At 42.9% G+C, this 23275-nt stretch overlaps 2 long non-coding RNA genes and 1 pseudogene across 5 annotated transcripts; 1 reads left to right on the forward strand and 2 right to left on the reverse strand.

Moving 5' to 3' along the window:
- The first annotated feature begins 56 nt into the window (after positions 1–56).
- LOC115146205 (uncharacterized) lies at positions 57–4901 on the forward strand. The gene is made up of 6 exons (XR_003866104.2): positions 57–155; positions 740–931; positions 1054–1193; positions 1296–1407; positions 2210–2320; positions 2588–4901. It is a non-coding gene; the product is annotated as an uncharacterized LOC115146205 (long non-coding RNA).
- Positions 4902–11750: 6849 nt separating this feature from the next.
- LOC115146785 (zinc finger BED domain-containing protein 4-like) lies at positions 11751–12838 on the reverse strand (annotated as a pseudogene).
- Positions 12839–15993: 3155 nt separating this feature from the next.
- Positions 15994–22066, reverse strand: LOC115146642 (uncharacterized). Of its 4 annotated transcripts, none has more exons than XR_010459764.1 (4): positions 21380–22066; positions 21188–21259; positions 19895–20996; positions 15994–19778 (listed from the first exon to the last, which is right to left on the reverse strand). It is a non-coding gene; the product is annotated as an uncharacterized LOC115146642 (long non-coding RNA). The 4 variants fall into 4 exon arrangements; XR_010459765.1 differs by having other exon boundaries at positions 19895–20012; positions 20913–21259; XR_003866192.2 differs by having other exon boundaries at positions 19895–20012; positions 20669–21259.
- Positions 22067–23275: the final 1209 nt, after the last annotated feature.

Genomic DNA, 23275 nt, shown 5'->3' on the forward strand with positions numbered 1-23275 from the left:
CTGGTCGTTGCCAGAATACACTGCGTAAAACGCATGCACCAAATGATTCTTGATTGGTCCAGGCAGTCACATTATTAGAAAAATAGGAAGTACAGTTTGCAGTGAAAATAGAACGAAACAGAACCTCAATGTTAATTTGTTAGAACATCAGCCGTGTAAGTTTAAAATGAAACAAAATTATTATTTTTAATTTTAATTTTTAGGATTTTACTCATAGATGTATCACTGAAGAGTCCTGGTTAGCATATTTATTCATAACCTCAATCACAGTCAATAACATTCATTCCTGGCCAAAATGAGTGTGAGGGCATTGTGGATTATACAGTAACGTTACATACGAGAAAGAGAATATGTAGTTGTGCGTTTTTCCAGATTTGTAATGCTTTTTTCCCTTATTTTCCCTGATTGTACTGTGCATGTACTCATTTTTATTATTCTACTTTCAACACTGTCAGCAGGTTATGTCATCTTTGTGATTGTGCAGTATTTTGTCTTCTTCTCTAACACATGCAATACCCAACAGTGCTAAGTGTCTGGCCGGCTCCCTCTGTCCTCTGGCCAGTGTTGGCCATTTGCCCCTGGTGGATGGCCCCTTTCTCCTCTGGCCAGGCTGTTCTCTGTCGCACAGGACCTCATACTGTTATCGGACCTGCAGGCTTTCCTCTGTGGGTCTGGGAGTAAGCCTGACAGTGAAGGGCTGGCCTATCGCCTGGCCATGATACCCTCTATCTTCCTGCAGGTCTGCCCCTTTGGGACATCCCTCAGCCAGGGGCCTCATCGGCATCAGCAATGCCCTCTCCTGCAAGGATCCAGAAACACCAAGCCTAGAAAACGGCTGCAGCATGGTGGGGCTGTGGTGAATGTAGCTCTATCGGAGTTGGTACGCTCCATGCAGTATGGAAACTGCACAGTGTCTACAGTGAATTGCAAGGTGAGCACAGTCTATGGTACAGTAAATGTAATGCTAAAGCTTCTTGTTGCCTTCTGCTGTCTCCTAATTTTCTCAAACCCATTTGTTATTTTCCCCTTTGTGTAATCTGTGTGACGTGGAAGGGGTCCTTCCCAATGTGATGGTCACTCTCTCGCTGTGACCCAATGGCTCACCACTGCTGGATGTCCTGGTCCATCCTTGTGTGTCTTCACTGGATGCCTCTGGCCCCTACAAGTTCCCCTTCTCCCATTGAGTCTTTCAGGTCCACAGCTTCTAAACATAGCTAAACACTCCTTCATACATCAAAAAATGTCATAGATTGCTATGTTCGTCTCATGTCAAATTAAATGCTGTCTTTTCTCAGGTCCCCGTGCCACCCATCCTCCCTGTCAGCTGAAGGAGTATGACAACCAGCTGCATTTGACTGTGAGGAACAGCTCTGAGTACTGTGAGGCACATCTGCCGTTCTTTAACAGGTAACCTATGGACATATCAAATCACATTGTTTTTGTCACCTGCACCAAATACAACAGGTGTAGTAGACCTTACCGTGAAATGCTTACTTACAAGCCCTTAACCAACAATGCAGTACAATAAATAGAGTTAAGAAAATATTTACTAAATAAAGTAAAGTCAAAAGAAAGTAACACAATAAAATAACAATAACGAGGCTATATACAGGGGGTACCGTTACCGAGTAAATGTGCTGGTGTCGAGGTCATTTGGACATAGGTAAGTAGGGGTAAAGTGACCATGCATAGATAATACACAGCGAATAGTAGCAGTGTAGAAACAGGGAGGGGGGTGGGGGGGTAATTGTTCAGCAGTCTTATGGCTTGTGGTAGAAGCTGTTAATGAGCCTTTTGAACCTAGACTTGGCTTTCCGGTAGCGCTTCCTCTAAACACAATACATAACATCTCACATTGATGACGGGCTTCCTGATGTCAACATAGTAGCTTATTACACATAATCATCACTTTTTGTTGCTTGAAATAGTGTTTCAGCTAATTTTTTAAGAAACAAATCTAGTCTTCAAGTTAAATTTAACCTCTGACCTATGTGTCCCTGTATGGACCAGATGAGTAGTGTGGATGTAAAGGTGAGCTCAGGACAGCTGGAGGTGTTCAAGGAGAACCTGCTTGTCTGGGTCCTCTGTATGTCTCATTGGTCTGGCGAAAACATTTACACTTTGCAATGACCCAGTTTAAGCCATATTACATGTTCAAATAGCTTTTGTTTATGGACAAACATGCCTATTCTGCCCTGCCACTCTTTAGGCCAGAAGTTCCCCAAGTCCAGTGAGGTGTCACTAGACAGCACTGAGTTTCTTAGGGCAGCTCCCAGGACCTACAGATCCTCTCTGCACAGACCTTACAGTCTACATCAAAGTAAGTCAGAATCTTTCTAGACAATGGAGATGCATCTAAAACCAAACAAACCAGAAACTTTTCATTTATGTTTTTCAGTTGTACTTTCGAGTGCCAGACTTGACTCTGTCTGGATGTTGTGTAGCCCAGCATTCAGTGCAGGTCTATTCCTCTGCAAAACCTTGCATAGTCACATATTTGGGTTCTAATGCTGGTTTCATTATTATGTATGAAAATAGGTGTATTTGTGTGAATTCTGAATGCACATTCACTTTCTCCTCTCTGCAGCAACTGGACAACAGGATTCTGGTGACCAGGTTTGAATCTGTGACACAGACAGCATCCAACGTTATGAACCCAATGGTCAAAGTACTGTAACTGAATGGTTTGTTTCTGCTGTTGTTCTTACAGTCTCGGTCTCTTCTAAGATGAAAAATGCTGTTTCTCATCTGTTCTGAACACAGATCAATCCCTTTTTTGTGAAAGAATGTGCCTTATTAAATAGAGATAATGGTTATTTAACTGAATTCTAGTAAAGAGTAGTACTACTGGATACGGATATTGAAATGTAAAAAATGGTATTGATGCTGCCATTTTTGGAACTTGTTTGGCCATCCCACTCCACATCTCTTTAGAGTGTTGCCACCCTTAGCTCTGACAGTCCTACTTCAGTCCCACCCCTCCATCAGCCGGATAATTAGCAGCTGGGGCCTTGTTTTCAGCTGGAGCTGAGGGCCTGTGGGAGACGGGGCTTGGCCTGTGAAAGGGTAAGCTGATCTGGGCAGAGTCTGTGCCACAAAGGGCCCCTCTGGAGAACTGGCAGGACTCACTGGTTCCTCCCTGTGACTGCCCTGCCTGTCAGCCAGTGGTCTCTTCAAATACCCAGCCTCTCCACTGAACCGCCCTCTAAAAAGTAGAGGCCCCAGCTGGCCAGATGACTGGCTAATTGGAGAAACTGGGTGTGGTGGCATTAAATATTACATGACAAAAATAGGTTTAGCGTAGGGGTCCGGATTCAGGTCTTAATTGCAATTTGATTAGAGTAGAGCTCACCCATGCATGACCATGATAAAAAAAAAAGTAAATTAAAAGAAAATACATCGGCATGTCTACAAAATGTGAACGAAGCTGTTTCCCAAGACATACTATATGTAGACCCGGTTTTTAGTAAGGAAGGTACATTGAACAAAAATATAAACGCAAATTAATTTGGCCCTAATCTATGGATTTCACATGACTGGGCCTGGGAGGGCCCACCTGGGAGGGTCCACCACCTGGGAGGGTCCACCCCCTGGGAGGGTCCACCACCTGGGAGGGTCCACCCCCTGGGGAGCCAGGCCCAGCCTATAAGAATATGTTTTATCCCACAAAAGGGCTTTGTTACAGAAAGAAATGCTCATCAGTTTCATCAGATGTCCGGGTGGCTAGTCTCAGATGATCACGCAGGTCAAGAAGCCGGATGTGGAGGTCCTGGGTTGTCATGGTTACACGTGGTCTGCGCTTGTGAGGCCAGTTGGACGTACTGCCAAATTCTCTAAAACGATGTTGGAGGTGGCGTATGGTAGAGAAATTAACATTCAGTTCTCTAGCAAGAGCTCTGGTGGACATTCCTGCAGTCAGCATGCCAATTGCACGCTCCCTCAACTTGAGACATCTGTGGCATTGTGTTGTGACAAAACTGCACATTTTAGAGTGGCCTTTTGTTGTCCCCGGGACACGGAGCACCTGTGTAATGATCATGCGGTTTAATGAGCTTCTTGATAGATGGATTATCTTGGCTAAGGAGAAATGCTCACTAACAGGGATGTAAACACATTTGTGCACAATATCTGAGAGAAATAAGCTTTTTGTGCATTTTCAACATGTTGCGTTTATATTTTTGTCCAGTGTATATATAATGGTCATATAGACACTGCTAGGTATGTGCACATCTGGTAGTTGAAGAGTTAAAACAGGGGGAGATTGTGATCCACTGTGAGTGTGTTCCACTGTAGCCAGATTCCTCTGAGTGCTCTATTGTCCAGCACTGGCCTCTCTTGCCTTATTGCTGGTGCAATAGCCACATTCACCAGGATTTCCACCCAGGAGACTGACCATGACCAATCCTCTGTCAATTGGAACCAATTGCTAACATGGCATCTTTCACCTTTTTATGTAGCAGTATGGTATGGCAGACACCAGGACCTCTGAGCCTTCCCTTTCTCCACATTGATTTGGCTTTAAGACTGTGTGTGTGTGTGTGTGTGTGTGTGTGTGTGTGTGTGTGTGTGTGTGTTGCTGACTGATCTAAAGCTCTTGAGCATCCCATCCTGTTGTCAGCCTGACTCCTGAGGTCTGTGCAGTTACTGGGTTCCCACTGGCAGACATGGCATTGTTGGTTAAGTAAGGCTTTCTAAATTAATGGGCTCATTATAACAAGCCTCTGCTAGAATGCCTTGAATCCATACCATAGGCATTCATCTAAATTGAGATGCTGCATTCTGGGGGATTTTTTAAAAGCAATTTCTTTTGATTCATTGACTTGTCAACTACTTGACCTAATGGAGAATAAAAAGCATCTGCTTTTTATTAAGAAGATCATGTAATAAAGTTTATGAATACCCATGGTCTTTCTCTTTCCATCATCTTTGCGCTCACCTGTGGAACCTACATGATATTATACAAAGCACAAAGGGGGCACTGCTTAATTTGGACCACTAGTTTTTTTTTTTTAAAGCTGTATATTGTTTCAAATCATAAGCGTGTAGGCATATATGCCTATTTGGGTAGCCCACAATTGGTGCAGTGCAGGTAGCAATAGGCCTCGCTGATTATTGAGATGTGGCTGTCAGTGAAAGCAATGCATCTCAAATATGTGTGAAGATAATGTGTCTTGAGGAAAATGTGAAATGTGGAGACAAGAAGGGGAGGAGTGTGTGACAAAGACATTTGGTACATCTCTCTCCAGAATGTGCTCAGCTCTCCAGAATATGTTGAGCTGTCTCCTGTCAATTGTTTGCACTTTTATTGTTTATTTTGATCAATTCACCAGTAGTACATTTACAGTTAACCCCATCATTTGGTTACGTACATTTCTGTTAATGCATGGATTAATTAGGCCTACAGTCATTTACTGTACTTATTCACTCAGTGGAAACATTGTTTGCAGAGTTCACAACCTGCTCCACTTGTGAGAAACAAGTTTTGGTTGTCATACCATCATTTCTGAGTGTTGTCAATTTTTTCATTGTGTTTTGTTTGGAGCGCTCCATGTGAGCAACGAGCATGTGTCTGATTTCGCTGTCTTCTTAATGTTGATGGAGCGTGGGCGCCTGAGCACGCAGAGAAATACTACTGGCCTGCTGCGGACAAATGTAGGAAAGTGCCCATTTGGGGATGTCCGATTTCTGATTGTCTTATTAGCTCACCATGACTAGAGCTGTTGCGTTACCAGTCATGAGTCATAACTGCAGTAAAATTCTACGTGACCATTGAGTCATGGTAATCTCCTCTTATGTACTCTGGACATGTGTTAGTAGAACCCAACTCACTAATGATCATCAGGTAGCTAATGGCCTGGTACTCATGGCTCTATTGTCCCTCTAACCACTCTGACATCAATGCAAATGTAATTGAAAATCACATAAAACACTTATCAAAACAGTATCATGCTTTTAAAACTCACCTCACTGTGATTGATCAATTTGAAACTGAGTGGAAAACATGGTCATTGTGGATGTTGTTTCAAAGCCTAACACAACGAAATGGACAGCACTTTCTAAGGTGATGATCAATTAAAACACTCATACATATAAGGACTTATGCGTATTCAGACCCCTTGACCTTCTCCACATTTTGTTACGTTACATTAAATCCTTAGCAATCTACACACAATACCCCACAATGACAAAGTGAAAACAGGTTTTTAGAATGTTTTGCAAATTTATAAAATGTTCAAACAGAAATACCTTATTTACATAAATATTCAGACCCTTTCTATGAGACACGAAATTGAGCTCAGGTGCACCCTGTTTCCATTGATCATCCTTGAGATGTTTCTACAACTTGATTGGAGTCCACCTGTGGTAAATTCAATTGATTGGACATCATTTGGAAAGGCACACACCTGTCTATATACAGTAAGGTCCCACAGTTGACAGTGCATGTCAGATCAATAACCAAGCCGTGAGGTCAAAGGAATTGTCCGTAGAGCTCCGAGACAGGATTGTTTCGAGGCACAGATCTGGGAAAGGGTACCAAAAAATGTCTGCATCATTGAAGGTCCCCAAGAACACAGTGGCCTCCATAATTCTTCAATGGAAGAATTTTGGAACCACCAAGACTCCTCCTAGAGCTGGCCGCCCCGCCAAACTGAGCAATTGGGGGAGAAGGGTCTTGGTCAGGGAGGTGATCAAGAGCCCTATAGTCACTCTGACAGAGCTCTAGAGTTCCTCTGTGGAGATGGGAGAACCTTCCAGAAGGACAAACATCTCTGCAGCACTCCACCAATCAGGCCTTTTACTCTTCAGTAAAAGGCAAATGACAGCCCACTTGGTTTGCCAAAAGACACCTAAAGACTGTCAGACTACGATAAACAAGATTCTCTGGTCTGATGAAACCAAAATTGAACTCTTTGGCCTGAATGCCAAGCATCATATCTGGAGGAAACCTGGCACCATCCCTACGGTGAAGCATGGTTGTGGCAGGGACTGGGAGACTAGTCAGGATCGAGGAAAAGATGAATGGAGCAAAGTACAGAGAGATCCTTGATGAGAACCTGCTCCAGAATGCTCAGGACCTCAGACTAGGGCAAAGGTTCACCCTCCAACAGGACAATGACCCTAAGCACACAGCCAGGACAACACATGGGACAAGTCTCTGAATGTCCTTGAGTGGCCCAGCCAGAGCCCGGACTTAATGCGGATCAAACATCTCTGGAGAGACCTGAAAATAGCTGTGCAGCAACACTCCCCATCCAACCTGACAGAGCTTGAGAGGATCTGCAGAGAAGAATGGGAGAAACTCCCCAAATAAAGATGTGCTAAACTTGTAGCATCATACCCAAGAAGACTCGAGGCTGTAATCGCTGTCAAAGGTGCTTCAACAAAATACTGAGTGAAGGGTCTGAATACTTATGTAAATGTGATATTTCAGTTTTTAGTTTTTTTATAAAGTTGCTAAAATTTCTAAAAAACTGTTTTTGCTTTGTCATTATGGGGTATTGTGTGTAGATTGATGAGGGAAAATTTGATTTAATCCATTTTAAAATAAGGATGTAACCTAACAAAATGTAGAAAAAGTCAAGGGGTCTGAATACTTTCCGAAGGCAGTGTATGAGCCCAAGCCCAAAAACCCTGAATTAAAATGATTGTACAATACATAGCCTACCACAGAAAAATGTAAATACTGATTCAAGATATCTTTGGTACATAATTGGTCTCGCCTAAATTAAACAAATTCAGAGTTAGCCTACAATTACAGTGAATTTGTATTTTATTTTGAATAGCCTAGTAATATGGCATTTGTTATATTTTCATAATTAATAGGCTGACACATTACCTTTAGCTACTTAATAATATCTCACCACCATGGGTTTTCATTTCCTCTCTCTCCTTCATTCCTCTCTCCAGCACGCAGAGAGAGGGTCTGTAGATGTCCTGGAGTGCAAGCAATGTGCCTTGGTGATGCGTTGGGCCGACCGCACCACCCTCTAGAGCCCTGCGGTTGTGGATGGTGCAGTTGCTGTACCAGGCGGTGACACAGCCCGACAGGATGACTCTCAGTGGTGCATCTGTAGAAGTTTGTGAGGATCTTAGGGGCCAAGCACTGTTGCGCCTTGTTCACCACACAGTCTGTGTGGATGGACAATTTCAGGTTTTCAGTGATGTGCATGCAAAAAAACAGTCCCTCTGCTGTCTCCTGAAGTCCACAATCAGCTCCTTTGTTGTGTTCAGGACCCAGTTGCACAGGGCGGGATTCAGACGCAGGGCCTAAGCTTAGTGATGAGGTTGAAGGGTACTATGGTATTGAAGGCTGAGCTGTAGTTCATGAACAGGATTCGTACATAGGTATTCCTCTTGTCCAGAGGCAATGGCGATTGTAGTGGGTCCAGGGTGTCGGGTAAGGTGAAGGTGATATGATCCTTAACTAGACTCTTAAAGCACTTCATGATGACAGAAGTGAGTGCTACGGGGTGATAGTCATTTAGTTCAGTTACCTTTGCTTTCTCGGGTACAGGAACAATGGTGGACATCTTGAAGCGCACCAAATCAATAGAGTGCACCTGGAGTGACACAGGGAAATAACAGTGCTACTTCTTCATTTCTCTAAAGAAAAACATCAACCAATTTCTAAACACCGTTGACATCTAGTGGAAGCCATAGGAACTGCAAGGATATTTCTATTAAAATGGCCTTGCCATAGAAAACCAATGGAAAACAGAATGACCTCAAAAGAAAAATTCCCTGAATGGATTGTGCTCGGGGTTTCGCCTGCCAAATCTACCAATTACATGCATATAGATTCTGGGCCTGAGTAGCAGGCAGTTTACTTTGGGCACACTTTTTCATCCGAACGTGAAAATAGCGCCCCCAAGCCATAAGAATTAAGAACAAATTTTTATTTTCAATGACGGCCTAGGAACAGTGGGTTAACTGCCTTGTTCAGGGGCAAAACAACATATTTTTACCTTGTCAGCTCGGGGATCTTGCAACTTTTCGGTTACTAGTCGCTCTAACCACTAGGCCTGCCGCCCCACCATCCCGGAAGGGGGAGTAGCAATGGTTAAGAATTCTTGATGAGTGAGTAGCGCAGCTGTTAAAACTTCTTTAGCTTTTTCCCCAGATTTGCTTTATTAAAGTCCCCAGCTACAATAAATGCAGTCTCAGGATAGGCCGTTTCCAGTTTGCATGAAGTCCAGAGCCGTCGTGGTGTCGGCTTGAGGGGAAATATACGCAGCTGTGACGACGAACAAAGAACATTTTCTTGGGAGGTAATGTGGTCGACATTTGATAGTAAGGTATTCCAGATCGGCAAAACAAAAGGACTTGAGTTCCTGTACGTTACCACAATCACACCATGAGTAGTGAAATCATGAAACATATACCTTCGCTTTTTTCCTGGAGACCTATTTTATTCCTGTCCGCACGATGTACTGAGAACCCCGCTGGCTGTATGGATATCCAAAGAAAGCCACGATTCCATGAATGTTACAGTCCCTGATGTCTCTCTAGAAGGAGATCTTCACCCTGAACTTGTCTACTTTATTGTCCAGGGACTGAACATTAGTGTGTAATATGCTCAGAAGCAGTGGATGGAATGCACACCTTCTGAGTAAAACTAAAATTCCACTTCATATTCCTCTTCTCCATCAGTGGAGTCTTAGAGCAGCCCATGGTGAAAGAAACGTTCTGAGAAAATAATGTAAGAAATAAATACACAAAAAAATACTACAAAGTTAGCTAGGTGCTAGGAACAGGGCGACCATGTCTGTTGGTGCCATCTTGTTCATCTCACCACCAGTGGGTGCTGCAGCACCTCCAGCACCTGTACTTCCCACAGCTATGGTGAGATGCAAGACTTCACTCTCACACAGTCACACACAGTATCTGTGCATGTGCACGGTTTTGCTTCATGCTCTTACAGTGTCTGAGCCACAGGACCAAAACAGTTGAAAAGTTGAGCCTTGAGCTTCTATACTCTTAGTTGTTGCGGAAATTGACCCACTATGCTGTTTACTTTCTTTGTCTACGTCATATTGCTGAGTATGCCTTTAATCTCCCTACGCTTCGATCACACCGACAGCATCATTGCACAAAATAGTACGCAGCATCATCTGGATATGTATGCAACAAACAATCAACATTCACCTTCTGCTACAATTTATGACAAGCCATTTACGCATACAGTTTGACGCATACGTCGATAAATCCAATGTATGCACCACACCTAACGCACTGCAACTGCCTCTGCAACACAATGCTGCAAGGCGAACACAGCGTTTCATTGGAAATGTATGTAATTCTGTTGTACCAAAATGCAACGACAGTGTCTGGACGAAGTGCTACCCTCACACTGTCAAGCCTTCTACGACATCCAGTGGTATGTTGTTGTTGAGCTCTGTCTTTTTGACACACTAAACAAAAAACGTAATTTAGATTTATAGATATGTCATTTTATTTCTGCATTCAATTATTTAATAAAATGTGTAGACTTGTTGATAGTACACTGTTCCAAAGACTTGTATGCGACTCCTCAGCAAATTGACTTCTATGAGTGTCGTAAAGTTGTTTTTCATGTTTTTCATGGGACAGTGAGCCCAAGGGCCGGTATTTATATGCCCTCCAAAGAAATTACGGTGGACCAAGATTCAAAGGTCAGATTAGGAAGGAAGAGGTGGTGTTTGCTCGGTTGCGCCTTAGACATTGTACATTGAACTCATCATTACGTCTGGTTGGCAAGCATGTGCATGGTTTGTGTATTGAGTGTATGGTTGATGAAACACTGGAGCATGTGATGATGTATTGTTGTATGTACTGGTATGTGAAAGAGCGGGAAAGATTGATGTGTATAGTTATTGAGGTTGGATGAGGATTTGGGGGGTGATTGACTACACACTCCAGTACAGTAGGTGGCGGCATGCACCTCTAATGTTTGTTTGCGAACCGCCATATTACCATAGAAGAAGAAGAAGAAGAAGTACTAGAATACGTTTTTCGCACAGTGCATGCTAGATGTCGACCGATTATGATTTATTAACGCCGATACCGATTATTGGAGAACCAAAAAAAAGCCGATACCGATTAACGATTTTTATGTCTATATATTTGTAATAATGACAATTAGAACAATACTGAATGAACAATGAACACTTGTATTTTAAGTTAATATAATACATAAATAAAATCAATTTAGTCTCAAATAAATAATGAAACATGTTCAATTTGGTTTAAATAATGCAAAACACAGTGTTGGAGAAGAAAGTAAAAGTGCAATATGTGCCATGTATAAAAGCTCATATTTCAGTTCCTTGCTCAGAACATGAGAACATATGAAAGATAGTAGTTCCTATTATATTCCCAGTTAAGAGGTTTTAGGTTGTAGTGCAGAAAGCAGAGCTTGTCTGTATGTTCCCGTCAGTCTGCTCCTCTGATCCCCGCCTCACTGAACACTCTCTCGCTAGGGACCGAAGAAGATGGGGGAGCAAGTGATTGAAGACTGTCCCCATTCTGCTTCCACCGCTCCAAAGGCAAGCTGCTCTTTCTGTCAATGACAGGCTCTGTGACGTAACGCTCCAGCTCAATTTCAAAACTACACTGGACTTCAGCCCTGCCCTCTTGGCTTCCAAGGATTCTAGCATAGAGGCTTTCCACCAGACTGGGTGGCTGATCTATCCAGATTCTTTGCACCTGGATCTGAGTCCTCCTCTACACTAGTCCTTTCTGCTGTGGCTCTGGGATTTGGTTTCCTTAGGTCAGATTCCTCCTTCAGCCACTCTTTTTCTTTCTTGTGCTGTCCCTGAGGTGAAGGCATATCTCTTGTAACGTGGATCCAGGACAGTTGCCAGCACTAGGCACTTTGTCTCCTCGGCCTTGGGGAACCACCTTGTCAGACTGTCCAACATGGTCTTCCGTAAAGTTTTGATGCCGTGAGTAGAAGAACCCTCCTGCTGCAGCATCAGCTTCAGCACCGACACACTGGGGATGATGCATGCTGCTGTAGAGTTGGAGTGGCTCATCTCCAGTGTTACCTCCTCCATAGGTGCCAGAGTCTCAATTAGGTTAGAGACAATGTCCCACTGTGCAGCAGACAAACTGCTGATGTGTCCATATTCACCTGCATACACATTCAGTGCACGCCTCTATTCAAACATCCTCTGCAACATGTTGAGTTCCAACGAGTTTGAACTGTTTCGATGATGCTGTGTTTGGGAAGGCCAAGCTCTTCCTGAATGGCCCTCAGCCTCTGTTTGGCCAGTACAGAGTGGTCAAAGTGAGTTGCACAGCTCTTCAACATGGCAATAATATCTAGCACAGCTCTCTGACTGGATAGTCCATCATTGATTACAAGCTGTAGGGTGTGTGCACTGTAGCTGAAGTCTGGAAGCTCTGCCAGTCTCATACCTTTCACCATGTTTGCCCCACTGTCCCAGAGGACCAGAACTACACGTTCTGTGTGGATTTCCCACATCTCTCTGATATAGTTTTCAGTCATAGTCTTGACATTCAGCACAACCTGCTTTCTTGTCCAGACATTGTCAATTAAATGTCCAGTAAGGCTCATCAGGGACTCTGTAGTGCCTGACCAGCAGTCATTTGTGAATGCCATGTGTGGAGCATTCAATGGTGCCAAAAGATTCTTCACTTTCATCACAGCTCTTTCATGTGTTTTACCTAGCATTTCTATGCGGTATCATTTTTCATCTTTGATCCTATACCGGGGTTCAGCAAGAGTAATCAGCCTCTGAAAACCAACGTTAGACACCACTGTGAATGACTGCTTGTCAGGGACTATCATCTTAATAATTGCTTTATCCATCTTCTTAGGTCTTTGTCCTGCCATTTTGCTTGTTTATTAAAAAGTTCTAAGATTGTAGCCTGCGATGTCTGTGACGTGTCTGTATCACTTTTTCCTGACAAAGAATTTGTGTTTAGCTTTTTTCATCATTGCTTCCTTATGGGCTTTTGGATAGGTGTTCTTAAGGTGAATCCACAGGTTGCTGACCCCACGCTTACATCTTTATCACAAATAAGACACCTTGCTTTCCCTGGTGCCAATTCAATGTAATAGTCCCACACTGGTGCTTTTCTCTGCCATCTGTAAAATGTATATAATCGTACACACACACACGCACAGCACTCTGAAGTGACAAGGATACTGAAGAGTCTGCTTAGGAGACACACATATTCTCAACTGTTTGAATAATAACACTAGAGTTTAAGTTACCTGTGATGAATGTTCAAAACTAAAACTGTCATTTCTATATGCAGGAAATCCTATTTTAATACTGGGCATGGTAAGAATTGACTACCAAAGTGTGAGTCATAATTCCCATGACATAATTCTGAAAAGCGGTTCCTTCATTCATTTATTCCATAGGATATTTTTATGTAGACTTACATCACCTTGCCAATTTGATAACTGTGTAGATATCCATAGGACAAGGTAACTCTGATCAATATAGGCTAAATATAAGCAAATAAAATGGGATCCAAAATTACTGGCACCCCTGACTGGCAATGCACAAACAATGCACAACTCCAACACCATCATTAAGTTTGCTGACGACACAACAGTGGTAGACCTGATCACCGACAACGACGAGACAGCCTATAGGGAGGAGGTCAGAGACCTGGCTGGGTGGTGCCAGAATAACAACCTATCCCTCAATGTAACCAAGACTAAGGAGGTGATTGTGGACTACAGGAAAAGGAACACCGAGCACGTCCCCATTCTCATCGATGGGGCTGTAGTGGAGCAGGTTGAGAGCTTCAAATTCCTTGGTGTCCACATCAACAACAAACTAGATTGGTCCAAACACACCAAGACAGTCGTGAAGAGGGCACGACAAAGCCTATTCCCCCTCAGGAAACTAAAACGATTTGGCATGGGTCCTGAGATCCTCAAAAGGTTCTACAGCTGCATCACTGCCTGGTACGGCAATTGCTCGGCCTCCGACCGCAAGGCACTTCAGAGGGTAGTGCGTACGGCCCAGTACATCACTGGGGCAAAGTTGCCTGCCATCCAGGACCTCTACACCAGGCGGTGTCAGAGGAAGGCCCTAAAAAAAGCCACCCCAGACATAGACTGTTCTCTCTACTACCACATGGCAAGCGATACCGTAGTGCCAAGTCTAGGACAAAAAGGCTTCTCAACAGTTTTTATCCCTAAGCCATAAGACTCCTGAACTGGTAACCAATTATTACCCGGACTATTTGCATTGTGTGCCTCCTCCCAACCCCTCTTTGACGCTGCTGCTACTCTCTGTTTATCTTATATGCGTAGTAACTTTAACTATACATTCATGTACATACTACCTCAATTGGCCCGACCAACCAGTGCTCCCGCACATTGGCTAACCGGGCTATTTGCATTGTGTCCCACCACCCGCCAACCCCTCTTTTTACACTTCTGCTACTCTCTGTTCATCATATATGCATAGTCACTTTAACGATACCTACATGTACATACTACCTCAATAAGCCTGACTAACAGGTGTCTGTATATAGCCTTGCCACTCTTTTTTCAAATGTCTTTCTACTGTTGTTTTATTTCTTTACTTACCTACATACACACACACACATACCTTTTTTTGGCACCATTGGTTAGAGCATGTAACTAAGCATTTCACTGTAAGGTCTGTAATACCTGTTGTATTCGGCCCACGTGACAAATAAACTTTGATTTGATTTGATTAATTTGCACAGCAGCATTGTATTCAGTATGTAGATTCAGTACAGATCTATACTAAATTACTTGATTTTATTGACTTCAACAGGTGGTGCAAGAGACTAAGATCACCAACCAATCAGCCCAGAAACTGTATGAGCACCTGGGCTTTGTGAGGGACAAGAAGCTCTTACGGTACTATTTAAATGGACTATTTAAATGGAGCTCTACAGGCTCAAACTGGCTTTGGTAGTCATTGGCTCTGACTCTGGCTCTGAGACCTCTTCCCCCCCAGTCTCAGGAAGAAATGTTCTCCCTATGAGGGGAAACATCAAAGCCACAGAAAAGCCAGCAAGATTAGGAAGGAGGAAAATGAGACAGGTACCACAGTTTTCTTTGGTGTATTGGAAGTACTTGTGGCACTATGGTGGCCAGTGGAAATTAACAGAAAATGACCACACCCTAGCTCTTGACCCTTTACTAAACTAGAGCTATTACAAACAAAACAACAGCTTGCTTCTTTCCTTGTTTCTTAGAAGACTGAAAACATGGCACAAGGAGAGTAAGACTACACAAACTGAATCTTCATCATAAACCCTTTATAAGGGCTATATACAGTAGCCTATATGCTTCAGAAATCATTGCAAAAGTGGACACCTCTCACTCAATTCAAGAACGAAATGCACCTGACCCTGCTCTTGTTGTGTGTTCAACATTGTGGACCCAGGTGTTTGGTAGCTGGCCAGTTCTACTTTGTCTCTCTAGTCCTGCTAAGAGCTTCAATCTGGGCTTCATTGAGGTGGAGAGGAGTGTTGCAATAAGCAATTTCCTGTTGTTATGGTAAAAGGAGACCTGAAGTGCAATAGATCTTTTCAATGTTGAAGGGAACTAGGGAACATAAGAGATCTTCTGTGTGCTTCTCACAAAACAAAATATATTTTTTGAAATACTTTCTCTTTGAAGCTTGATCAAATGGCCATTGAGGGAACACGTTTTTCCATTAAGATTAAGCATTGAAATTGAAATCTTTGGGTCCTTGAAAAAATATATAATAACACCATCCCACTGGGCACAGACATCAGTTCAAAGTGTAGCTTTGACTTACATTTGGTTGAAAACATTAATATATATCACCATGTCATTGGATTTAGGTTAAAAGTTGTTATTTTGATGACTGCGAATTCAATCAGTTTTCCACGTTGATTCAACATCATCACATTGATTTTGTTGGTTGAAATTACATGGAAACAACGTTGATTCAACCAGTTTTTGCCCAGTGAGAGGTATTAATCATAATAATGAAATAAGATTGAAAACTAACAAATCGATTAAAGCCACTTTGGTTCATTGAAAAGTACTATCTTTTTTTAACTAGGCAAGTCAGTTAACAACAAATTCTTATTTACAATGACAGTGGGCTAACTGCCTTATTCAAGGGCAGAATGACAGATTTTTACCTTGTCAGCGCAGAGATTTGATCCAACAACCTTTCAGTTACTGGCCCAACACTCAAACCACGAGGCTACCTGCCACCCCTAAATCTCAATACCATGTAATCCTAAAACTTATTTAAGATTGAAAAGAAAACAATCTCTCTCTGAAGATGACACAAGACAAATGTATTATTTTGAATGTGCTTTCTCACCTTGTGAACATTACACTGGTGTTGCATTACGCACGTTAGTCCTTTCCACACCTGGATTATCACGATCATCCCTAGAGGGCGCCCCATACTGTGGCTTCAAACATATTGGAATAAGAGACTGACGCATGGCAAACAGAATGGTTCCCACAACGAGACTTATTTTAACCACAGTGACAAAATGATCAATTATCTGGTGAGAGAGAACAGCTCTACACAGAAGCAGCAAAACATCCATTTTATCACGGTAAGGATGCCAGCTGCTAGTCACAATCCTATGAATACATTCAGGTGATCGTTTAACACTGGTGGTGGACACATTTTCTGAAATACTTTGGTTATGACATACAGTGGCAAGAAAAAGTATGTGAACTCTTTGGAATTACCTGGATTTCTGCATAAATTAGTTATGAAATTGGATCTGATCTTCATCTTAGTCACAACAATAGACAAACACAGTGTGTTTAAGCTAATAACACACAAATTATTGTATTTTTCTTGTCTGTATTGAATACATCATTTAAACATTCACAATGTAGGTTGGGAAAAGTATGTGAACCCCTAGGCTAATGACTTTTCCAAAAGCTAGTTGGAGTCAAAGGTCAGTTAACCTTGAGTCCAATCAGTGAGACGAGATTGGAGATGTTGATTAGAGCTGCCCTGCCCTATAAAAAATACTCACAAAATTTGAGTTTGCTATTCACAAGAAGCATTGCCTGATGTGAACCACGCCTCGAACAAAAGAGATCTCAGAAGACTTAAGATTAAGAATCGTTGCATAAAGCTGGAAAGGGTTACAGAAGTATCTCTAAAAGCCTTGATGTTCATCAGTCCATGTTAAGACAAATTGTCTATAAATAGAGAAAGTTCAGCACTGTTGCTACTCCCTAGGAGTGGCCGTCCTGCAAAGATGACTGCAAGAGCACAGTGCAGAATACTCCATGTTAAGAAGAATCCTAGAGTGTCAGCTAAAAACTTACAGAAATCTCTGGAACATGCGAACATCGAGAGACTGAAAAACAGCTTCTATCTCAAGGCCGTCAGACTGTTAAACAGCCACCACTAACATTGAGTGGCTGCTGCCAACACACTGACACTGACACTGACTCAACTCCAGCCACTTTAATAATGGGAATTGATGGGGAATGATGTAAAATATATCACTAGCCACTTTAAACAATGCTACCTTATATAATGTTACCCTACATTATTCATCTCATATGCATACGTATATACTGTACTCTATATCATCTACTGCATCCTTATGTAATACATGCATCACTAGCCACTTTAACTATGCCACTTTGTTTACATACTCATCTCATATGTATATACTGTACTCGATACCATCTACTGTATCTTGCCTATGCTGCTCTGTACCATCACTCATTCATATATCTTTATGTACATATTCTTTATCCCCTTACACTGTGTATAAGACAGTAGTTTTGGAATTGTTAGTTAGATTACTTGTTGGTTATTACTGCATTATCGGAACTAGAAGCACAAGCATTTCGCGACACTCGCATTAACATCTGCTAACCATGTGTATGTGACAAATAACATTTGATTTGATTTGATCTCTGTTGACAAGTCTATGATACGTAAAACACTAAACAAGAATGGTGTTCATGGGAGAACACCATGGAAGAAGCCACTGCTGTCCAAAAAAACCATTGCTGTACGTCTGAAGTTTTAAAAAGTGCACCTGGATGTTCCACAGCTCTACTGGCAAAATATTCTGTGGACAGATAAAACTACAGTTGAGTTGTTTGGAAGGAACACTCATCACTATGTGTGGAGAAAAAAAGGCACAGTACCACAACATCAAAACTTCATCCCAACTGTAAAATATGGTGGAGGGAGCATCGTGGTTTGGGGCTGCTTTGATGCCTCAGGGCCTGGACAGCTTGCTATCATCGACGGAAAAATGAATTCCCACGTTTATCAAGACATTTTGCAATAGAATGTTAGGCTATCTGTCTGCCAATTGAAGCTCAACAGATGTTGGGTGATGATTCAGGACAACAACTCAAAACACAGAAGTAAATCAACAACAGAAGAAAATACACCTTCTGGAGTGTCCCAGTCAGTCCTGACCTCTTCCTGATTTAAAATGCTGTGGCAAGACCTCGAGAGAGCGGTTCACACCAGACATCCTAAGAATATTGCTGAACTGAAACAGTGTTGTGAAGAGGAATGGTTCAAAATTCCTCCTGACCGTTGTGCAGGTCTGATCCGCAACTACAGAAAACGTTTGGTTGAGTTTATTGCTGCCAAAGGAGGGTCAACCAGTTATTAAATCCAAGGGTTCACATACTTTTCCCATCCTACTCTGTGAATGTTAACGCTGTGTTCAATAAAGACATGAAAACATATAATTGTTTGTGTGTTATTAGTTTAAGCAGACTGTGTTTGTTTATTGTTGTGACTTAGATGGGCCAGTAATCGAAAGGTTGCTGGATCGAATCTCCGAGCTGACAAGGTAAAAATCTGTCGTTCTGCCCCTGAACAAGGCAGTTAACCCACTGTTCCCGGTAGGCCGTCACTGTAAATAAGAATTTGTTCTTAACTGACTTGCCTAGTTAAATAAAGGTTACATGTTTATTTTTTAAAGATCAGATCAAATTGTATGACCAATTTATGCAGAAATCCTGGTAATTCCAAAGGATTCACATTTTCTTGCCACTGTAATTGATAACAAACCAACATTTAACTTTGCCATGCGATCATACAGTAAAATGCAAACATTTTACCAAATAAATTAGATACAATTTCAGCTTTTTCTAAATAAAGTGTCCATGAAAAGTTAATTAGCATTTTGCAACATGAGATTGGAGATCCAGTTTAATCCAGATTACTAAACCTCATAAACAGCTCCTAGTCCAGTTCAGGTTCCCAAATCACGCTCTCCACATGATATAGCCCACTGGGCACAGACGTCAATTCAACGTCTATTCCATGATGGTTCAACGTAATTTTATTGAAATGATGTGGAACAACGTTGATTCAACCAATGTCCCACCTCTGCCAGTCTATCAGAGGCCTGGGCCTCATGTCCCACCTACTAGCCCTCTCACTATCCCCTAAAGAGTTCAAGTGTTTGGGAACTGGATCTCCTTGTTTCTCTGTCTTCCAGTCCAGCATCCAAGGTAAGGTTTTCCTCAAAGTCGGTCCACCATCCATCACCCCTCCCTCTGTCTGTGAGAGTATTGGTTTTCTGGTGAGGACTCCTGAGGCCTCCCCATGCCAAGTCTCTGTTGATCAGCTCCTCATCCCGACACAGGTGCAGTGGTTGTGGTCCAGGCTGGTACTGTTGTCTCTCTCCTTGCTCTGGGGGAAGGGGTCTTTGTTGGAGGATCTCCCTGAGGGCAAGGCTCTCTTCTGTCATCCAATCCCAAAATATGTCCCCTAGCGTTGGCCTGTTCAGCAGATGCAGTGTCTGTATCCCTTTGCTGCTTGGTGCTCCAACTATAGAGGCCAAGAGAGAAAGACAATAATACAAGTACACCATTTATCTATGGACTGTATGCGTCAGTTAGAACGTTCAAGTTGGTGGGGGTGGTACAAAATGTCTCCAGTCTCACAATTATCTGTTTAGAAGATCCTCTCGTGCTCCTGCTGTTCTCTGACTTGTCTCCGGTGGGCTCTCTGTCTCTGCTGGGCCTGTTGACTGAGGACCATCTGTGCCTCCAGGAGACCTCCCTATCCAGCACAACCCAACCCACACAGCCAGAAAGACCACACCATTCATGGGTCAGCAACAAATGGTTGTTTGAAATATAATATAGTCACATGCCATGTTATACACATAATGCACCAACGATATGTTACAGATAATTCACCCAAAATATGCGATAGAAAAGTTTTTGATCTCTAGATCATGCCCTAAGCAATCATTTTATACCTTTATTTAACTAGGCAAGTCAGTTAAGAACATATTATTGTTTTCAATGATGGCCTAGGAACAGTGGGTTAACTGCCTGTTTAGGTGCAGAACAACAGATTTGTACTTTGTCAGCTCGGGGATTTGAACTTGCAACCTCTACGGTTGCTAGTCCAACACTTTAACCACTAGGCTACCCTGCAACCTCTCGGTTGCTAATCCAACACTCTAACCACTAGGCTACCCTGCCACCTCTCGGTTGCTAGTCCAACACTTTAACCACTAGGCTACCCTGCAACCTCTCGGTTGCTAATCCAACACTCTAACCACTAGGCTACCCTGCCACCCCTGCAACCTCTCGGTTGCTAGTCCAACACTCTAACCACTAGGCTACCCTGCCACCCCAATGAGTGTATGTCCACATACATGCTTGTGTGTGTTTGCCTGGTCGTGGGGATTTTCCTGTTCCCCGTACCTTGAAAGAGCATCCCATTGAGGGCCAGTCATGGCTGGCTGTGGCCCACCCCACCAGCACTGCAGTCAGGCCCACTGGAACAGGAAGGGCCCGGGCTGGCAGCTCCCCAGCTCTCTCTCTCTCTCTCTCGCTCTCTCTCTCTCTCTCAGACCAAGCACAGTACTATCTTGCTACACACGTACATTTCCTTTTATAACAACTGAGTAACTTAAGCATGTTAATCCGTTACAGTATCTATCTGCACCTGCGGCTGGCGGCCGGTGCCACCATGTGCCCCCTGGCTGGGTGTAGAAAAGTGGAGGACACCCCCATCTCTCCGGTCCCTGCCCTGTGACAATAGAGAACAAATCAAACTGAAGCATAAGGCCATTTAAACAGATTCAAAATTGACACTACACTGAAATGCAATTTATCTCACATAGAGATAGGAAAATAACAAAATAGGAATTTAGTAACAGTTGAACAAGAATGCTAGTAATAGTTTGTAGTACAATTTGAGTGAAACCTTCCTGTTCTGACCTGTAGTCTCCGTGGTGGCTGAGGATGAATGATGCTTTTGGACCCCAAATGTTGATTTGACTTTGTGGGAGGCTGCTTGATACATATGAGGATACTTACACACACGCACATGCACACATATACACACAATACAGTTCATCCTTCATGAGGATGACAGCAACATTTTGAATGATGTTCTGCTTGTATACCAACCTGTAGATAGTGGTGGGAAGGTTGCAGGGTTTTCCAGTTTCAGTGGCGGCAGCTGGGTAGTCCTCCTATGTCCCAGCGGCTGATGTTGTTGCTCCAGTGGGGTTGGTATGGCAGGGATGGTCCAATGTGAAGTGGGATGACTGGCCTGCTGGTCCAGGTCTCCCTCTGTCTGACTGTGACACGGGGCCACCTGACTGAGCCTGGACCTGGAGCCTGTAGAGCCCATACTCCACTACTACGCCTCTGCTATGGCCGTCAGGCTGCTATGCTATGCTAGGCTTTTGCTTTTAGTCTGTTGGTCAGCCAAGCAGGAATTTGGGTTTGTTAATAAATTACCTTTAGTGTTGAAATCAGAGGAACTTGTCTCATCTCACTTGTTTTAGAGTCCTCCGCTCAGGTTCTTTCATTCGCTTGGCTGTATGTGGTGCGGCATGCTCCGCCACGGCTGCTACGGCTCTTGATATACTGTAGTTGACTTTTCTTTCTTGATAATTTAGCATAACCCTTTAGTATGATACCATTAATTACATAATAACTTTATTTGCTAGTTGTGGTGGCATACCTCTCAGATATCCATTTGTCATCTATAGCTATCAATCAAAGTGGGCTTCATATCCTCCCATTGGAAACATGAGCATTTCCCCTCTGAAACCATCTCTCTGTATGTTGCAACTGTACAAGTGCAGTAGCCAGTTTTAGTTGTGGTTAACATGGAAGGTGTGTGCAACCCCCCTGTCTTTATACTTTTTCATTATAATGAGCTGTGTTTCTATGGAAACTCTCCCTACAGGTTACTTTGTAACTCCAAGTTAATGCTTGAAAGACCCTGTTTTTTTTTTCGAGCCCCATACCTCCTCCCCTCCCCGTTCCAAACTGCCCAGGCATGGGTAGAGAATCAGAGACAGAGCTGCCTCATCAACATACACTCTACTTTCCCAGGATTCCGTTTTCAACAAGGAAGTCATTCACAGCAGGAAATAAGGGTAAAAGTTGGAGCATGACTTTTCCAAAAATGAGGAAGTTCAGACTACCTGCGTAACATGGAGATGTTTCCTTCTCTCCCGTCTCAGTGTGTGGATATGTAAATATATCAGTGATGAGGGGTTTAAAGCCCTCTTACTCCTCTTTTCTCGCTCGTTTGCTTTAATGAGGCAGCAGCCACAACAGTCTGTGTCTGTGAATCTGTCACTTCAGCAAATGCTTCATTAGAGGGCATGTCTCACTGACAGTACACCAGCCATCACAGCACTGACTGGGGACTGAGCTCTGTGTATCAGCCTCAGAGGAGAACAGCTCCATCAAACACACTCCACTTCGTCTCCAGGAATAAAGCAATTCAAGCGCCCTGAAATGAATTTAAGATTAAGTTGTTCCGTCTTTCATATTGGTTTCATTGTATTTCTATCACACTGAAAGGCTGCTGTTCTTACTGCTCCTCTGTCACTGTCTGGTTGTGGAGGACCTGCGAGATGCTACCTTCACGTGAATCAGTGCTAGGTTGCTGCTGGGCTATAAAAGCCTTTATCCCGTAATTACCAGAGATATCTATGAAAGTGAGCAGGGGGAGCAGAGAGAGGAAAGATGGAGAGCATACAGGAGAGCCTGTCACACAGAGCATGCAGGAGAGACTTGTCATCTCCTCACAATTCATTAAATACATTATTACTAAGAATGGATGAATCCCACTCTCCATATCGCTGGATATGTTTGAAACTAAGGAGAATCAGGGCAGAAGACAAGGTAGTGACCTTACTGGTTGTGACATATGGCATTAAGTGTGGTTCACAGCCTTCTAAAGCTCATAATAAAAAGTACTGGTATAGTTGATCTGAAGAAGGCAATATATTCTCAGGCCTTTGTGAGCAGATCTACTGAGCAGTTAGTTAAACATATAAA

The sequence above is a fragment of the Oncorhynchus nerka genome, linkage group LG18, assembly GCF_034236695.1.
Source record: "Oncorhynchus nerka isolate Pitt River linkage group LG18, Oner_Uvic_2.0, whole genome shotgun sequence".
NCBI classification, from domain to species: Eukaryota; Metazoa; Chordata; class Actinopteri; order Salmoniformes; family Salmonidae; genus Oncorhynchus; species Oncorhynchus nerka.